Source organism: Cicer arietinum, chromosome 1 (genome assembly GCF_000331145.2).
Source record: "Cicer arietinum cultivar CDC Frontier isolate Library 1 chromosome 1, Cicar.CDCFrontier_v2.0, whole genome shotgun sequence".
Classification (NCBI taxonomy): Eukaryota; Viridiplantae; Streptophyta; class Magnoliopsida; order Fabales; family Fabaceae; genus Cicer; species Cicer arietinum.
This window is the reverse complement of record NC_021160.2, coordinates 16,909,581-16,917,951: the sequence shown is the minus strand read 5'-3', so window position 1 is coordinate 16,917,951 and position 8,371 is coordinate 16,909,581. Positions and strand designations below refer to the sequence as shown.

The window sequence follows — 8,371 nt, the reverse complement described above, 5'->3', positions numbered from 1 at the left end:
GACACCCTACATCAATAGTTAAAACATAAGTACAGTTAATATATAAGTTTGTTTAATACATAAGTAATTACATAAGCAAGTAAGTAGTAAGTAATTAATTACCTCGGGAATACTCTTCAAACCGACGTTGCAACTCCCGGTTTCACTCTCCATTTGTATTTCAGGTTGGAGCTGAACCGGAAGTTGCTTGTCTTTATTCGTATTCACCAAGAGTGCCACTTGCTCCGATAGGATTCTGAGCTTCTCTAATACTTCCTCGTTGGAAGGTTTTTGGCGCTTCTCTTGAGGAAAAAAGCTTTTGGGAGTTACGCCAAATCCTTTCCCCCTCACTCGACCGGAATACTCAGGGACATTAAACACTTTCCCAAGAATGTCCCTGCACGTATCCTTGTTGCCCTCTTGAGTTTCAGAACTTTGTTCAATAGTTTCCTAAAATACATGTAACATTAAAAAGATAAGTTCAATAGCATTTTTAAAATACAATATTAAAAAATATTAAAGTGATAATATACTTACACAAAGTTCTACAACTTTCTTGACATTTTCATTATCAACCACTCCTTCTTTGTTAACACGCGCTTCCTTCCATAAGATATGACGACCCAAGGGTTGATCGGCTTGGGTGTCTTTTCTCTATTCGTTAAAATCATAAACAAAATAATACAAATTAGTTACACACTATAGTTTATAATACAAATTACTTCATTATATAAAAGTGATGTTTAATTACTTACAATTTGTTGTTCAAGGCGTGCATATCCCATACGTGATTTCTTGTATGGGTGTTTTGGGTTGCTTGCCCGTTCGCGATTTGCCTTACTAATATTCTATATAAAAAAAAAATAGCAATTGTGTAAAAAGTTAAAATACGCTACGAATATGAATAATAAAACACAAATGCTAATAAATTAATCACTTACGACAAACGCCGGGTCAGAACGTTTGGAAACAAATGCACTCCATTCATCCTTTGATATATAATGTTGATATATTTTTGGAGGTTCAGCATTTGTGTTTCCTTCTCTATCTTTTAGATAGAAATTTGAGAGATGGGATCTAAATCCACGATGGATTTTCCCAGCAACTCTCAAAACATACGACTTTCGTTCCTCATCAAGAACAAAAGTTGTCTGCAATGAAAACAATTATAAGTAATGTATTTTACAGAAAAAAAATTATAAATGACAAAAGAGTAGATCAAAATATTTACTTGAATGTCATTCCAGATGATATCTTTGGCATCCTTCAACGCCTTATCTCTCCAGTTGTCTATTGTTATTGGGACATTTTGACGAACAACAGCCCCAATGTAGCTTACAAACATGGAGCTGTTGGGGTCAACTGGCTGACCACTCTCGTTCCAGCCAACCTAATAAACTCATATAGTAAGTACATGCCCTAAACTCCAAAAAAAGATAAAAATCACACAGCAAACAAAGTATAGTATACCTCAAATTTAATCCCACTACTCATTGCTTTAATCACATTTTGCATTATAGTTGCACCACGTTTGACTTCTTTTTCATAAGTCTTGGAGGTGCCAGCTTCTTCATTTTGAACTTCTATATCTTTGTTTGTATCAATTTAACTACAACAAGTTCAACATGCAGTTTAGTATAACATCAACAAGCTCAACATGGATCATGCATTATTATAAACAACCTCAACATGTATAAGTATATCTTAAAAAAGCTCAACATGCATTTTAATGATTACAAAAAATTTATAACATCAATACCTGAATAATGGTTCGAAGAAAGATGAAATCTAAAGAACAGAGGGAACGCAGAAAGTTCACAGAAATATGGTTCAAAGAAATAGGATATTGAAGAAATACGTAATGAGGGTTACGTATTTCAATGAAAATATATTGTGTGAAATGGGAGAGATGATCTTGGATGGAAATAAGGTTCGAAATGAAGGAGATGATCGTGGAAATAAGGTTCGTAATGGACGGGATGATAGGGTTTGCAAAAGAAGAGAAGAACGATGAAGGTTGAGATGATAGTGAAGTTTACGTAATGAAGAGGAAACTGAAGAGGTAACTGTTATATATACGTAACACTTTTACAGCGCTTTTTTTTGTAAAGCGCTCTAAAAGGCTTCTTTAGTTAAATTCTTAAAAGGCTCTTTTACAGCGCTTTTCCCAAAAAGCGCTGTAAAAGACCTCCGTGTGTTATTATGTTATATGAATGCCTTTTACAGCGCTTTTACACATAAGCGCTCTAAAATGTCTCTTTATGTTAATTTTAAAAGGCTCTTTTACAGCGCTTTTCCCAATAAGCGCTGTAAAAGACCTCCGTGTGTTATTATGTTATATGAATGTTTTTTAAAGCCTTTTACAGCGCTTTTACACATAAGCGCTCTAAAATGTCTCTTTATGTTAATTTTAAAAGGCTCTTTTACAGCGCTTTTCCCAAAAAGCGCTGTAAAAGACCTCCGTGTGTTATTATGTTATATGAATGTTTTTTAAAGCCTTTTACAGCGCTTTTACACATAAGCGCTCTAAAATGTCTCTTTATGTTAATTTTAAAAGGCTCTTTTACAGCGCTTTTTCCAAATAAGCGCTGTAAAAGGCCTTATTGTTTTTGTGTTTTGTTATGTTATGTTATTTTTTAAACAAGCTCAACATGCATGCAAAACCCACATAGTAGTAACTGGTCACCACAAAAATCCCTTCCTCTTCACCAAACTCTTCTCCTTTTATGCATCTTCTTCACAAACATCAAAGCTTACTCTTTCACAATTCAATCTCCACCTCAACACCCTTTTTATCTCTTTACATTCTCTTTCCTTCTTAAATCGAAACTTAATTGGTATTCAGGATCATTGCCATGTTGCGAAAAATGGGTTTGTGTCTGATGTTTTTTGGATTCCCATGATGCGTACAAGGTGTTTGAAGAAATGGGTTAATGTCTGATGTTTTTTGGATTCCCATGATGCGTACAATGTGTTTGAAGAAATGGGTTTGTGTCTGATGTTTTTTGGATTCCCATGATGCGTACAATGTGTTTGAAGAAATGGGTTTGTGTCTGATGTTTTTTGGATTCCCATGATGCGTACAATGTGTTTGAAGAAATGGGTTTGTGTCTGATGTTTTTTGAATCCCATGATGCGTACAAGGTGTTTGAAGAAATGGGTTAATGTCTGATGTTTTTTGGATTCCCATGATGCGTACAAGGTGTTTGAAGAAATGGGTTAATGTCTGATGTTTTTTGGATTCCCATGATGCGTACAAGGTGTTTGAAGAAATGGGTTAATGTCTGATGTTTTTTGGATTCCCATGATGCGTACAAGGTGTTTGAAGAAATGGGTTAATGTCTGATGTTTTTTGGATTCCCATGATGCGTACAAGGTGTTTGAAGAAATTAGGTGTCTGATGAATATTATTTTTAAAGCCATTTGACAGCGCTTTGGCAAACAAGCGCTGTAAAATGTCTTTTTTACTCACTTTCAAAAGAGTCGTTTACAGCGCTTTGTGTGAAAAGCGCTGTAAAAGGTATAACACACTCATTATTTTATTTTTAAAATGATCGTTTACAGCGCTTTTTCCAAATAAGCGCTGTAAAAGACCTCCGTGTGTTATTATGTTATATTAATGTTTTTTAAAGCCTTTTACAGCGCTTTTCCACATAAGCGCTCTAAAATGTCTCTTTAGGTTAATTTTAGAAGGCTCTTTTACAGCGCTTTTTCCAAATAAGCGCTGTTAAAAGGCCTTATTGTTTTTGTGTTTTGTTATGTTATGTTATTTTTTAAACAAGCTCAACATGCATGCAAAACCCACATAGTAGTAACTGGTCACCACCAAAATCCCTTCCTCTTCACCAAACTCTTCTCCTTTTATGCATCTTCTTCACAAACATCAAAGCTTACTCTTTCACAATTCAATCTCCACCTCAACACCCTTTTTATCTCTTTACATTCTCTTTCCTTCTTAAATCGAAACTTGGTATTCAGGATCATTGCCATGTTGCGAAAAATGGGTTTGTGTCTGATGTTTTTGTTAACAATGTGTTTTTGGGGATTCCCATGATGCGTACAAGGTGTTTGAAGAAATGGGTTAATGTCTGATGTTTTTTGGATTCCCATGATGCGTACAATGTGTTTGAAGAAATGGGTTTGTGTCTGATGTTTTTTGAATCCCATGATGCGTACAAGGTGTTTGAAGAAATTAGGTGTCTGATGAATATTATTTTTAAAGCCATTTGACAGCGCTTTGGCAAACAAGCGCTGTAAAATGTCTTTTTTACTCACTTTCAAAAGAGTCGTTTACAGCGCTTTGTGTGAAAAGCGCTGTAAAAGGTATAAAACACTCATTATTTTATTTTTAAAAGGATCTTTTACAGCGCTTTTTAAGATAAGCGCTGTAAAATGTCTCTTTATTTTATTTTTGTGTTTGGTTTATTTGGGTTGGGATGACATTAAAAACCTTTTTATCATTGTTTATTGGATTAAAAATATTGTTATCATTGTCTTTATCACAATACTTTAGGAGATGATGAATTATTAGAAATGAGAACTTCTGAAGAATCTATATATATATGCACTGAGCAAAAGAGAATCTCTCTATTCAGTTCAGTTCAGTTCATGTAAATTACTAATTTATATTCAGTTCAGTTCATGTAAATCAAGCTAAATATAAAACACTCATTGTTACATGAACTTGGTATAAAACACTCAAATCAAGCTAAATATAAGCAGAAAATAAATTAATCAGAACTTAGTATAAAACACTCAATTCAGATTACATGCATATTTACAATAACACAGTTCAGATTACATGCATAGCTTATATAAAACAATTAAACATATACATTAAGATGCCCTTCTTCTTTTCCTGGTGACATTCACATTTGTTTGTCCATTTACAATACGAAACGATGGATTAATCCAAATTCCCTCATCATGATCATCTCTAAGATATAAACCATCATCAGTTGAATCAATTTCATGTGGTTGTTGTGATGTTGCAAATAAAAGATCATTACCAACATCTTCATCATTATTGTTATCATCACTTATTTTATTGGTCGATAGGACAACAGACCATTTATCATTAGAAGGATCAGTGACATAAAACACTTGTTGAGCTTGCGACGCTAAAATAAAAGGCTCGTCTTTGTATCCCACCCTATTAAAATCGACAAGCAAGAATCCTGACTCATCAATCCGAACGCCATTATTATTATCGACCCACTTGCAACCAAATATGGGAACACGAAACATTGTGTAGTCTAACTCCCATATGCGCTCGATAACCCCAAAATATGATAGATTTGCATATATTGGGTTTTTGTCTTTTGCACTTGAGACATGCATCGCTTCAGCTACGAGAGTGACTCCACTATTTTGCATAGTGGTCTGATCATCTTGTTCTTTGGTATAAAATGTGTAGCCGTTAATAACATAACCAGTGTAAGAAAAGACATGTAAGCTCGGACCATTTGCTAGCCACCTCAATCTATTTGAAATTGATCCGGGGTCTATATCAAATTTTGACATTATGTGATTTTTTAACCATGTTACAAAACTTCGATTGTGCTCTCGAGTTATCCAATTTTGATTCCTATTCATGTTCAAACGAGATAACTGATCAATGTGTATTGTAACATACGGTTGAACCTCATCATCATTGTGCAGAACATACAATTGTGCCTGCTCCCATTCTGTCCTTGATATAGTCAGTAGTCTCCTTCCAGTTATCCCTTCTCCTGATAGTCTTCCCGAATGACGAGACATGGGAAGCCCTATGGATTCAACATTGGACAGATATTCAGTACAAAATTCAGCAGCCTCTTCAACAATGTATCGTTCAGCAATACAACCTTCTGGTCGACTTCTACTTTTTACGTACCCTTTTAATATTTTCATATATCGTTCTATCGGATACATCCATCTCATATAAGCTGGCCCACAAAGTTGTGTCTCCTTAACCAGATGAACAGTAAGGTGAACCATTATATCAAAAAACGATGGTGGGAAATACATTTCAAGCTCACACAAAGTAACAACAATTTCCCTCTGCAATGTCGGTAATTTCTGAGGGTCGATCACTTTACTACAAATTTCCCTGAAGAAGAAACATAATCTAGTTAAGGCTAGTCGAACTTTTTCAGGTAAAATGGAACGTATACCTATTGGTAGCAAATGCTCCATTATAATATGACAATCATGGGTCTTCAAACCTTTTAACTTGAGGTCTTTCATACAAACCAAATTTTTAATGTTCGAAGAGTATCCTTCTGGAACTTTAACTTCGTGTAGAAATTTACATAAAACAATTTTTTCCTTTCTAGATAGAGTATGAGCGGCTGGAGGTAGATATGTGCGATTTCCTTTCTTTACTGGAGCCAGTTCATTTCTTATTCCCATATCGACCAAGTCCAATCTTGCATTGACGCCATCTTTAGACTTTCCTGGAACATTGAGTAACGTACCAATAACACTTTCAAATACATTTTTTTCAATATGCATCACATCGAGGAAATGTCTTACATACAATGACTTCCAATATGGCAATTCAAAGAAAATTGACTTTTTCTTCCACCCAGTTTTCACCAGCTCTCCCGCAAAAGGTTTGCCAAATTTATTGGTCAAACCTTGTACTTTTTCAAGTATTTGATATCCAGTCGGTGCTAAAGGAGCTTTACCTTCCTCTGATTTTCCATTGAATGCATTTCTCCACCCACGATACTGATGACTATAAGGTAAAAATCTACGATGTCCAAGAAACACATTCTTCTTACAATGTTTCAACCGCATCCAATTTGTACTCTCTTCACATATAGGACATGCACACTGACCTTTAATGCTATATCCTGATAAATTACCATATGCTGGAAAATCATTAATTGTGCCGAACAACATAGCCCTCAAATTGAAACACTTTTTCCTATACCCATCATAAACTTCCACACCTGTCTCCCACAGAATTTTTAAATCTTCAATTAAAGGAGTCAAGTATACGTCGATATCATTCCCCGGTTGTTTGGGTCCAGAAATTAACAGAGACAACATCATAAACTTACGCTTCATACATAACCATGGAGGTAGGTTATATATTACCAAAATCACAGGCCACGTGCTATGTGAGATGCTTTGAAGACCATGTGGATTCATTCCATCAGTAGAAAGTGCAAGTCTTAGATTTCTTGACTCTATCCCGAATTCAGGATACTCGTGATCAATTTTTGCCCATTGTGGGGAATCTGCAGGGTGTCGAAACATTCCATCTCTAATTCTTTCATCTGCATGCCATGTCAAGTGTTTTGAATCTTCTTCACTGCGATACATGCGCCTAAATCTTGGTATTATAGGAAAATACCACACGACTTTTGCTGGAGTAGATTCTTTCTTCTTATATCGAGAGACATTGCATTTCGGACACGCCTTAAGTAGTTCATATTCGTTTCGAAATAAAATGCAATCGTTAGGACACGCATGAATCCTTTCGTAACTCATTCCAATAGAACACAAAATCCGTTTAGCCTCGTAGGTTCGACTGGGAAGTTCATTATCATCTGGCAACATATCTTTTATGAGTGTTAATAATTCCGTAAAGCTTTTATCAGACCATCCATTACTCGCTTTTAAGTTGTACAACTTTAATATCGCTGACAGTCTTGTGAATTTAGTACAACCATTATATAATTCTTTCTCTGCATCACTCAACAAACTTTCAAACATTTTAGGACAATCTCGAAGATCTTCTTCAACTGCTTTTGCAATCTCATCAACTCGGTCCGGCTCATATGTATCTGTATCGAAATCAGTTGAAGCATATGTAGAACTATTCTCAAAATTAATGTTTCCTTTTTTTTTCTCACCATGTCTTATCCAACATGTGTAGCTTTGATCAATTCCATTACATACTAGATGTCCTTCTAATTCATCTTCTCTAACACGTTTTCCAAAACAACATTTTAAACAAGGACAAACTACTCTATTTGGATCTTTTGCATTCTTCACTGCAAACTCAACAAACTCCTTCACTCCAATTTCATACTCTTTTGACAATCGATTGGCTGAAATCCATTTCCTATCCATATTATACCACCTATATAAATGCAGTAACAAAAATAATAAGCTTTCAAAACATATCAACAAGTTTCAAAAAGAAACCAATATCAACTAACAATTTCAAAACAGAACAGATCATGTGGTATGAGTTTTTGACAATTTTTGACAATTTCAAAACAGAACAGATCATGTGGTATGAGTTTTTGACAATTTTTGACAATTTCAAAACATAACAGATCATGTGTAAAAAATACCTTAGACAACGTAGATGGCCGCACAGTACGTAGAGGATATTAGGGTTCCCAACGTATATAATTATTTGAAAGATGTAGAGGATATGAGGGTTTCCAAC

At 34.9% G+C, this 8,371-nt stretch overlaps 1 long non-coding RNA gene across 1 annotated transcript; it reads right to left on the bottom strand.

Annotated features, from left to right (window-relative positions):
* Window positions 1-734: 734 nt before the first annotated feature.
* Window positions 735-1,310, bottom strand: LOC140919567 (uncharacterized). Its single transcript, XR_012162245.1, has 2 exons — window positions 921-1,310; window positions 735-827 (listed from the first exon to the last, which is right to left on the bottom strand). It is a non-coding gene; the product is annotated as an uncharacterized lncRNA (long non-coding RNA).
* Between the last annotated feature and the right edge of the window lie 7,061 nt (window positions 1,311-8,371).